This window comes from Podarcis vaucheri (genome assembly GCF_965113315.1).
Source record: "Podarcis vaucheri genome assembly, chromosome: 12".
Classification (NCBI taxonomy): domain Eukaryota; kingdom Metazoa; phylum Chordata; class Lepidosauria; order Squamata; family Lacertidae; genus Podarcis; species Podarcis vaucheri.
Genome location: NC_138750.1, coordinates 29,889,505 through 29,900,966, shown reverse-complemented (window position 1 = coordinate 29,900,966; position 11,462 = coordinate 29,889,505). Strand labels below are relative to the sequence as shown.

Genomic DNA, 11,462 nt, shown 5'->3' with positions numbered 1-11,462 from the left:
ATGAGTGCCAGAGTGCATGGAAATGCCATTTACCTTCCCGCTGCAGCAGTACCTATTTATCTACTTTCACTGGTGTGCTTTCAACACACCACTTAAGGAACACGGGTGGCACTGTGGTCTTAACTACTGAGGCTCTTGGGCTTGCTGATCGTAAGGTCAGTGGTTCAAATCCATGTGACGGTGATGAGCTCCCGATGCTCTGTACCCAGCTCCTGCCAACCTTTTGATATTCTGACCATGGCTAGAAGAGAAGTTTGAATTAGTGAATTCATCACTAATTAAGATAACTTGGCAAGTTACTTGCTGTCAGCTTAACCTACTTTCCTAGTCTGTGTGACATTTGAATCCTGCTGGAATCTGGTTGGAGGAAAGGACAGCAAGCACATGCTTCCTATCTGTGGTGGGAACGCTTGCAACACTTCAGGTGTCGCTGGATCACATCGCTAATCAGCTCTGATCGTTGGCCATGCTGGTTGGGGCTGATGAAGTCCAACAATATTTGGCAGGCCACAGGTTCTTTGACCTTACACCACCCATCATCTTGACATCTTTACACAGGGCCTGTAAGACGGAGCTGTTCCACCAGGTCTTTGGTCAGGGCCCAGTCTGACCCCTCTCCTCCTACAAAGCCCTATACAGTCATACCTCGGGTTGAATGTGCTTCAGGTTGAGTGCTTTCGGGTTGAGCTCCGTGGCAACCTGGAAGTAACAGAGTGTGTGCATGCACAGACGCTCAAAATGATGTCATGCGCAGAAGCGACAAAATGTGACCCACGCATGCGCAGACGTTCGCATCCCGAGGTACCACTGTATATAAGAGGCCTCTCTAACTCCTCTCACCAGCTCATATAAATAGCTGAGCCTGGTGAGTACCTAAGGTTCCCAACCCCTATAGTCATAATTTGCTGGTTGCCTTCTGATCTTATTTGATTTTAATCCGATTTTAATCTGTATTTCAGTCGATTGCAGGATATTAAGTTTTAATGTATTTAGATTTTGATGTTAGCCACCCTGAGTCCGGTTATGGCTGGGGAGGGCGGGATATAAATAAAATTATTATTAGTAGTAGTAGTAGTATCATTATTATTATCATACGAGCCGACTCCTAGGAGGCCAAGGTCCCTTCAGCCCCGCCAATAAAATATTTAAGGGGGCTGCCCCCACAAAGTTAATAGGCACTGCCATTCAGATAGTGTGCCTGTGCTGCATCTTGTGATTGATTATGTAGGTCTGAGCTTACCTGGGCCCTCCCAATATTTTATTCAAGTTGGCACCCCTGCCATCCATATAACGAAGGCTATTATTAACCACGTTTTAGCAATGGACAGTTGCACAATACAGGCAGATAAACTATTTTGGATTGAGATTCAAGGCAGGTACCGTATTTTTTGCACCATAACACTCACTTTTTTCCTCCTAGAAAGTAAGGGGAAATGTCTGTGTGTGTTATGGAGGGAATGCCTACGGGTGGCGGGGGGGATCTGCTGCAGTCGTGAGCAGAGGATCCATGGTTCCCCTTCCTTCCCTCCTCCGTGGTTAGAAAGCATGGATCCACATGGATCCTCAGGGTTTTTGCATTGGGCTACTCCAAACTCACTGTCAGATCACATGTCTGTGGCCACAGCATGAACCACAAAAATCATATATCCACTATTTCGTTTAGAATATTTTTTTCTTGTTTTCCTCCTCTAAAAACTACATGCGTGTTATGGTCTGGTGCGTGTTATAGAGCGAAAAATACGGTAAATGTATACTTTTCACTGCTGGTGCTCTATTATTTGTTTTACATTTTATTTTAGTTTTTTTAAAAAAAAACTTAGTATGGATCTACATGGAGTGCTACAGCTTTAAGCAGCTGCTCTTTGATATGTCCTGTGATATTGCCTGCAATTAGCAAACCATTAAGCAGGTTTTAAAATATTCTTTAGAGTTTTGCCCCAGTCTGATCCCTTTCTCTCTAAGGCTACATCAAGCACTAAGGCTTTGGGCCACCATATTGTGTCTCACTTGTAATAAACAGCATTTCTGGTTATCAAACACCTTGGATTCACGGCTCTGTGGCCTTCAGTCACCCACAAAAGGTATTTATGGCCTCATATACGCCTCCACTATGAACACTAGCTTCTAATTAATACCACTTAAATCTACAAGTATTGCCACAAAGAGACACTTAGGAGCATGCTTGATGCTCAGTATTACTCACAACTGGAAACATGCTTGAAAACCTTCCAGCTGTCTGACACAGAAATTTGAGAGGACACTCAGTAAAGGACCAATTTTACTGAATCATGGGCTAATGTGCTGTATTATATACAGGCAGCACTGCACAGACGGTAGCCTAACTTCTAGCAGAATAGAGCCAGGGGTTGCAGTGGAAAATGGTTCCCACCCCACCCCAAAGTCATTTGTGTTCCAGAAGGGCTTAATCCCTGAACACAAAGACATAGTTTGCAGGTGTGTGTAGAGACACATGTTCCAAGCAAGCGAGATAACAAGTGCATACATTGATTATTATGATATGAGGATACAGTGGTACCTCGGGTTACATACGCTTCAGGTTACAGACCAGAAATAGTGCTTCAGGTTAAGAACTTTGCTTCAGGATGAGAACAGAAATTATGTTCCGGTGGCGCAGCAGCAGCAGGCGGCCCCATTAGATAAAGTGGTGCTTCAGGTTAATAACAGTTTCAGGTTAAGTACGGACCTCCGGAACGAATTAAGTATGTAACCAGAGGTACCACTGTAGTATTTTTTTAAAAAAAAAAAATTACAGTGTCAGAATTAGGCCTTTTCTGGAAAATTAGTTCATGGTGTTACAAGCGTGTATTTATTGCTTAGGTTCCAGACAACTTTCCTTGATTAAAGGCTTCTGTTTGGGGGCAGGGAGGGAGCAGGGTCTGCAATTAAAACTGCAAAAACTGCACAAAGCATTGTTGAACATCCTGCACGTTGGCTGATATTGATGTCAAGTGACTGGCAAGTGGATGGGAGAACTGGTCAAAGTTGGCCTGCTGGAGTGGCAGAGATAAAAGGTATGGCCTTGGAGCAAAAAGGTTTCCCACCCGAGAGATAGAAGGTAACAAGGAAGGGCCTCTGCCTGAGACTCTGGAAATCAACAGCTAATCAGATTAGAGAATACTGGTGAACAAATAGTCTGATCTGGTATAGGGCAGCTTCTGAGTAAATAAGTAAAAATTCAATTAGCTTCATAAATTAGCTGAATTTAAGATCAACAATTACTTTAAATGAGAAAATATATCCAACCCCCTACAATTTAGCTTGCTCTCCCCACCTCCACCCCATATTTTGCTTTCCAAAAATTCATACTTCTAACAAAATACCATTCCTATGTAATAATAAAGTTTAAGATATGCTATCGTGTCTCAGGATACTAAGAGTTAATCTGGTGTAATTTTCTTAATAAAACTCAGAGCTATATATTATTTTTGTAATCTATGTCACACGGTTTGACACCATGTAATTTTTGAGGTATTTTATAATTTGCAAGGCAAACAACAACAATGCCTACTGTCTTCTTAAAACTCTTTTGCTGCCAAAGAAACAGCCATTTGCTTTGTCACGATTACCACAGTAAATCTTAGAGTGAATGTATTTAATGATGGCTACAAAGCTTCCCTTTATTTTGCCATGGAAAGGAAAGCTTCAGAACCACACTGACCAATTCTGCTCTCTTTCTCAAGGAAATGAAAGATCACTCACTGGAGCCTACTTACCCAAATTTACCTGCTTAGAGAAATAACGGCTAATAAAAGACCAGGAGTTTGAAGCAAACTTCTCTTGTGCACTAGCAGATTAAATTGACTTTGGACCATTCTTTGAAATAATTATGGACTGAAAAGTATGTTGGCATATACATATAGGACTCATTTTAGCCTTTAAATTGAGCATACCAAGGAGAGTGGATGCATGGAGACCTTGTGTACAACCCACTAAGAACTGTTCCACCGCATGCGCACCCCTAAAAAACATCTTGCTGTAATTCAATGGGCCTGCACAGTTACTGTATTGCCGCTGGTTTGTGACCCTCAACCCTCTTCTCCCATGGACAAACAAAGAATTGTTTCTTTCCCAAATCTGCTCAAATGCCCAATTCTGATGAGGTGACTTGCTTATTACACCAACATCCATGACAAATACCTCAAAAGTTAAGTCACCTGGTTGCAGGTTACGCTTTCAAATTCCATTATGCTCCAAATCACATATCAGATCTAACAATTCATTTCATTCATCATGTTTGAGTTTTCACTGTGCAGATATAGGAAATCAATTAAACCTATACTTCCCTTTGAATATTCATCTCTTTTACATTTACAGCAACCAGTCTACCTTTGTGGGAACTCTTCAGAGAAGGTTTTTGTTTGCTGAGCCAGCCCTGACGCAGAGGGATTTAGGGTTGTGGGTCTGGCTGACCACACTGTCCTTGTCCACACTGATGCAATCACTCCCTTACACACATTCAGCAGAGAACAAAACAAATATATGTCTAGCACACAGAGAGAAGTCAGTTTCTAGTTTATTTCACAACCTTACATACATCACCGAAATCAGTCAGCAACCTGTGGCCCCTCAGCCTAATTTCATGCACATGGGGGTTGCCTGGAGGGAGAGGCGTAATGATGCTGAAACCTAAGCTTCATATAAAGAATTAAAATCTCTAAAATGGGCAGCCCTTCTCTCCTGTTTTTCTTCAAGACCTGTGCATCTTGAGGTCTACTCAGAACCAATCAGCTGCCTGAATTCTAGAACCAAAGCTGTGATTTCCCCTCGCCTTCAGCTGAAAACTGAAACCATGACTCCAGAGAGGATATAAAACACATAGTACCATGCAACTCGTTTATTGTGCTCACCTGTTGATGAAAGTACTTTTAAAGGTTAAAGCAAATTGTTTTATCTTGTTACACACACACACACACACACACACACACACACACACACACACACACACAGAGAGAGACTCCTTACGGTAATTCTGCACCATATTATGTATTCTAACATTGATTTGGCATTACCATAAAAGAATAATGTCCAATATATGAATTAGGTATCTCAATCTCATCATTATTACCACTATAAAATGTTAAAAGAGTGTATTTCATGAGCAGAGCACAATTTTTTCCTTTGTAGGGGAAATTAGGTAGTATATCAATTAATACTAAATTGCAGTATCACTCGGAATACTTACGACATTCAGATGAATACCAAATGAATTCATTATGATAAGTGCTAACACAATGAATACCAAATGAATTAATAGTAGTCAAACCATTACCAAGCATTGCAGTGATATTTGCCTGATTCAATATTAGGGATAGATTTGAACACATCATTAAATAGTATGGGTCAGATTCTGCTTCTGCTGAAGGAAGCAGGATAATTTCAAGGGAACTAGGATTGCACTGTGCTGTGATTTAGAATAACATTGATGTAGGGACAAGGAAAATATACAATGGATGCCTTCATACCATAAAAAGTCCTTTACTCACTGAAGTGCACTATGTGTCTTCTCTTTATTAATATATGTGCTGCTTTGTGAGAGAATAACTTAACTTTTTGATAAGGAATGGTCTTCCTTAATGATTGACCTGGAGCATCACACTATCATGAGGGCAAATACTGAGGCCCCAGTTTGAAAGAAATGGTGTGAATATAACAATTTCCATTCATTGTTTGTGCTTCAGACCATAGTAAAGATAAACTAGGCTGCACCCGTAATATTTATGTGTTCCGATGCAATGCATTTCAACAATTTATATCTATTAGAGATTTAGTAAGACACGAAGGCATAAGTGGATTTAATCAGACATGTAATTATTTTTACGCCTGCAATACAAAAATATGCATAAATGAATTTATGGTTATTTGGCAATCAGGAGGAATAGTGTTTATAAATGTTGAAACAGCTGCTGGCAAATCTATGTGCAAAAGCAAGGAAAACAGCTTTTAGCGTCTACTAGGCAGGTGAGCAATAAAGGGCTTAGTGAGGTTTGTTTAGTATCTTATGGATGTTTGGGTAAATTTGGGGCAATTTCACGCAAGTCTGCTAAATGTTAGTGGTTGTGTGCATATCTGTTTTGACAGTGCAAGCCTGTCCTCAGTTAGCTGACTGGACAATGATAGGATTGTCATTGTAAGGGGAGAAAATGAAGATGGGCATGCTGGGGAAGTAAGGAAATAGCCAGATTAGTTGGTTACCAAGCCTTCAGCAGGGCTAGATCGTGTTTCATAGAATCATAGAATTACAGTTGGAAGGGACTGCAAGGGTAATCTAGTCCAGCCCCCTGCAAGGCAGCTAAAGCAGGGGTCAGCAACCTTTTTCAGCTGTGGGCCAGTCCACCGTCCCTCAGACCATGTGGTGGGCCAGACTATATATATTTTTTTTGGGGGGGGGGATGAACGAATTCCTATGCCTCACAAATAACCCAGGAATGCATTTTAAATAAAAGGACACATTCTACTCATGTAAAAACATGCTGATTCCTGGACTGTCCGCGGGCCAGATTGAGAAGGCGATTGGGCCGTATCCGGCCCACGAGCCTTAGGTTGCCTATCCCTGAGTTAAAGCATCCATCACAGATGGTCACCCAACCTCTGCTTCCTTTGTCAGAAGAACACCAGCAAAATAGATGTTATAATTAATACACACCCATTGGAGCCAATAAAGAGTCCGAGATGAATGCTCCACCCACTCCAACCTGGTATGGATGCCAGTTAACTGTGTCTAATTCATGACTCAGCACCAAGATGACATAAGCCTCAGCAAGGAAAGATAATTAGATTATCAAAGAGAGCAGCATGGGGCTACATCACTCTGTCACCATGTCTTCTGACCAAAGTTGGGGAACTTGCAGCGCATGGGTCAAATGTGGTTGGCCCCCCAGGCCTCTGCCTGGCCCATGGAACTCTCCCTAGGCAATGTCCATCCTTTGGGGGAGGGCAATGACAAGCACATTCAAGCAGAAATGAGGCATGGCTCTGACCCTCTGCTTTCCCAGCCTACTGTCTTGCTTTCAGCTTCTTCCTTCCTGCTCACATGACTCAACATTCAACTCTGGTCTTTGTCTTTCTAACTACCAGCAAGCCGTTTTTTTGTCTGGCACACAACCACTTCCATTGTTTCATTAAGGCTCATAGGCTACCATCGCACCAGGAAGTTAGCCTGAATATTCCAGGAATTTTAATCCTTGTTTTAGATTTTAACACTTGCTGGATCCAGCATACTGCCTACTCCCCGCCGCCCCCAAACTCATAGCAATATAATAAATGAACAACATTAAATCAAGCAGGTTTACATCCTTGCTTAACAACCTGGGTCACAGATACGGAATTTGTTCAAAATCCAGTGGAATAAGATGTAACAAATGGTGAAGTAAAGAATTTTAATTAGTGGAAGCTACTGACATTCCAAATTTTTATTTAAATCCAATTAAAAATGGCACTTTCTAATGCCCCGGTAATGTCAAAAGTGGCCAGATCTATGACGAACAAAAGAACATTATCTACTGTCACAAATTCATGAGCAAATGAGTGACCCACCCCATGGTTGAATGGGCACCTTTGATTCCAGCCTGCTCCTCAGCAAAAACCAAAAAGATAATCAGGATTTGCTCAACTCTCAGGTTTGAGAAGTAAATAGTTGGAGCATAAATTAGGCACAATGTTGGTTAAGTTTATAGGTCTATAATTTGAAAGAAACGTCCTATCCCACTTCTTAACAGATTGGAACTGCATTGCTTATATTCCAGCCAGTGGGAATAGCTCTCATTGAAATGATTACATTGAAAGACTTGCTAATAACTTTGACCTACCACTCTTAAGTTGTATGTGTGTGTTTTCAAACTTGCTAGGAATGCCATTTCTTCCGAGGGCTTTGAAAGATACACTGTGAGTTCCTCTACTTCCTTGCTGTAGAAGGCCAAAAGAATAAGGAAGATAAACTGTCAATACGGTGGTACCTCGGGTTACATACACTTCAGGTTACAGACTCCGCTAACTCAGAAATAGTGCTTCAGGTTAAGAACTTTGCTTCAGGATGAGAACAGAAATTGCGCTCTGACGGCGCAGCAGCAGCAGAAGGCCCCATTAGCTAAAGTGGTGCTTCAGGTTAAGAACATTTTCAGGTTAAGAACAGACCTCCGGAACGAATTAAGTACTTAACCCGAGGTACCACTGTAATGCCCTGTGTTTCAGTGTCTTGAAATACTGTATTATACACAGAAAAGATACTGTTCCTATGCATTATCATCAAACTAAACACTTGTTAAGTTTATGGTGTTTGCTGGCACCTTTCCCTAAAAAAAATAGAAGGGGGTGGGATCCATATCAGAACTGTGGAAGCGGTTAACCCTTTGACTCCTGCCATGTTCCCAATGAAAATTAAGTCAGCCTCCTAAAGCTGCTATTAAAAAGCCCCAACTCAACGTTATGTGATCTTTCCTCATAGGGAACCTTTCCTGCTGCTTGCAGGAGCTGTGTCTGTAACATCCAATATGAGCTTCCTAAATGTATGTTAGGATACTTTCAATTTCATTTGAATTATAGTGCAATCTGAACTTCCAAATATGTCAACTGGGAGAGGTTAGGCTATGTGGAATATCTCTCTACTGTGCTTCCCCCTATCTTCACACCTGGTGATAGAGAGCCCTGGTCGCGTTAGCTACACCCATGTACAGTGGCACAAGGGTGGGGAATTGTTGTGTTGGGGGTGAGGCATAAGCAAAATGGCACTGCACCCTAATTTCCGTCATTCACTGAGTCCACCCACAGAACTTGATGTAACTTACATCATCAAAAATACAGCTATAAGTCAACCCGTCCCTTAGGAGTCAATGGAAGGGCAGAACACTGACCCCCAACTCCAGCCACAGACCCGCTGGACACAAGCAGTTAAGGTGATACACCAGCATATCTGCCTTGTTACGATTGCTCTGCCCTCTGTCACTTTATATATCTTTTGCATAACTTTAACAGGTATCATTAATGGAGAAACAATGGCATTCTGTTAATGTCAAATCAAACACTGAGTTCATTTTTTCATCAAACCAGTTGACATTATTGTGTTTGCTAAACGCTGCTGTGCAAGAAATAATCCCACGTGATTACTTTGTTAAAAGCAGTTGCATCCACATCGCTACCACTGTCCTGGTATCATTCTAATTGGTGGCAAAATTTTCTCTGAGATAACAGGTTAGAAGTATTTATACTTCAGCATTTGCTGAACAAGTATCCTAACATTTAGTTTTGCTCCTTTTTTTTTTAAAAAAAGGCTATTTTCCCACTTTGATCTGCCACAACTAATATGATTGAAAAGATCATATTAGTAATGAAGGGAAGAGACAAGGGCTTTCTCTATTGCAATTATTATGGTATTTTTGTCACTAATGTAGTAGCTCCGGAATAGTCAACATATTATCAAGCAATGTATGCAAGTAAGTTACTTAGTATCATTTGTGTCACATTAAAAAGTCTGAAGATAAACATTCAGATATATGTTAATACAGCACAGAATAAATTAGGGCATTTTTGAACACGGTTTCATTAAGTGTCCATCAGCTGAATGCTGATAATTTCAAAGCAAGCAAATATCTGGCTGAAAAATAATGATGTGTATTTTACAGACATAACTGTCTCTGGTATCTGGTGTGGTTTTTTTTCTTCAAATGATGGGGTTCTCTTTCATTCATGTATTAGATGTTATTGCAAAGATCAGTAATGTTTCCAATAAATTATAGATTGACCAGTCTGCATGCTTCTGTTTGTTGTTGAATCTTGCTCTTCCACAACCTCAGCCTGTCAGAGCTACATTCATCCCTCTAAGACAGCTGCCGAATCTTTTAAAACTGCAGACTGCCCTCTGTTGCTCAAAAACAGGCTGCATCCTATGCAGTCTCATTGCGTTCTCAACAAGAAATGCGAGTTTCATAATTCAGCGGCCGCAAAATGCCAACATTGCAAAAACCAAACGCATTAGTTTAAAATATTAAATGAATGTCGCACTGATGCTGTGAAAACACAGCGAAATAAGCATGCAAACATGCACATAAATACTGATTGAATTAGCTAGCTGATTTCTTTCCCCCCTTCTGTTTCAATAGCAAAATATGTTGGCCAGGATACAGAACCGCACGCGCCCCCCATATCAAACACAAATGGTTCTGTAAGCCCAAGTGGCTTTTAGGCTTGTTTTTCTCAAATGGCGCCCCACCATGCTGCACGGCAAACTGCTTTGAAAGTGAGGGGAGGATCAGAAGCAGGTTGTAATATGGTAAAGGTATCAGCTGTTTAAAGAAGTTAAAAAATATATATCTACAGAACTGGCTCCCTGTGTGGGCCTCACCAGCTCGTTCAATCCCCACCATTAATCTGAGGAGGGCAGGATTATATTGGAGGGAGGACACCAACAGTTAACAGAATTTGGAGGAAAAAATGCAAAGTGTAGTACACTTGGCAGGAAAGGAAACTCAACAGCTAGGTAACTCAGCAGAAAAACAAAACCGTCTAGTAGATTATTATTGCCCAGCCCTGATTAGGCTTGAAAGAGCAAAACAGCTGAACATAGCATTTATGTCTATGAGGGGGGGAAATGATGCTGTGGATATGCTGGTGGCCCTTTCAAGCTTATCTTCTTCAGTGCCTTAATAAAACAGTACAGTGCACATGTTTGTACAATGATACACTTAAGGCTGATTTCACTCCCCCTCCCTTCACCTTATTCGCCTCTAATTGATTAATAATTAGGAGAGGAAAACATTTACAAAGCTTGAATGTGCTGCATCATATGGCAACAGCAGCTTGACTTGTTTTTATTTGTTTGTATGACAGGCTTTTTATTGACTTTAGCCAAAATTTAAAAAGTGCATGATAAGAGATAAATGTAGAGGTCCAGTATCATGACATATGTACATCCATAAGCTCCTAACAAAATATCCTTCCCTTGGACTTTTAAAAAAATGCTTTTATAAGAATTGTCTTTATTATAGGTAACATACCCATTCACACTACACAGTAAAAAGAAAAAAAACATATTGGGAACAAGTAGGCATTCATGGATTTCATTTTTTTTAAAAAAAACTTTTTTGTAGCTGAAATGTATTTAGCTTACATCAAGGACAAAATAATAGACACTATGCACGCTCCCAGTTCATATGTTTTGACTTAAATAGCATGGCAAACATTTACTGAAGAAGCTGGGAATGTTTATTCATTCAGAAATACAATCCGAAAAATAAAAGCACCCATGCTACAAATATTTCAAGTTGCCATTTTGATGCTGGCAAGGGCGAACAATGGAATTGCATAGTTGTAGCTATAATTTTTCAAATGCAAATGTTGACATGAAAACAGTAAGAAGGAATTTAAAGATGAAGAGAGAGAAAAGGAAAACTCAGTTATTGAAGACTCATACGCTTTCGCCTGCTTAGCATTTTTCTGCAAATCAGATTTTC

At 40.6% G+C, this 11,462-nt stretch overlaps 1 long non-coding RNA gene across 1 annotated transcript in view; it reads right to left on the bottom strand.

Annotated features, from left to right (window-relative positions):
- The window catches only part of LOC309515839, a 55,365-nt gene extending 47,440 nt beyond the window's left edge, over positions 1-7,925 (bottom strand). The window contains exon 1 of the long non-coding RNA XR_014212696.1: positions 7,827-7,925. This is a non-coding gene — a long non-coding RNA (uncharacterized lncRNA). The remainder of the gene's footprint in view (positions 1-7,826) is intronic.
- Positions 7,926-11,462: the final 3,537 nt, after the last annotated feature.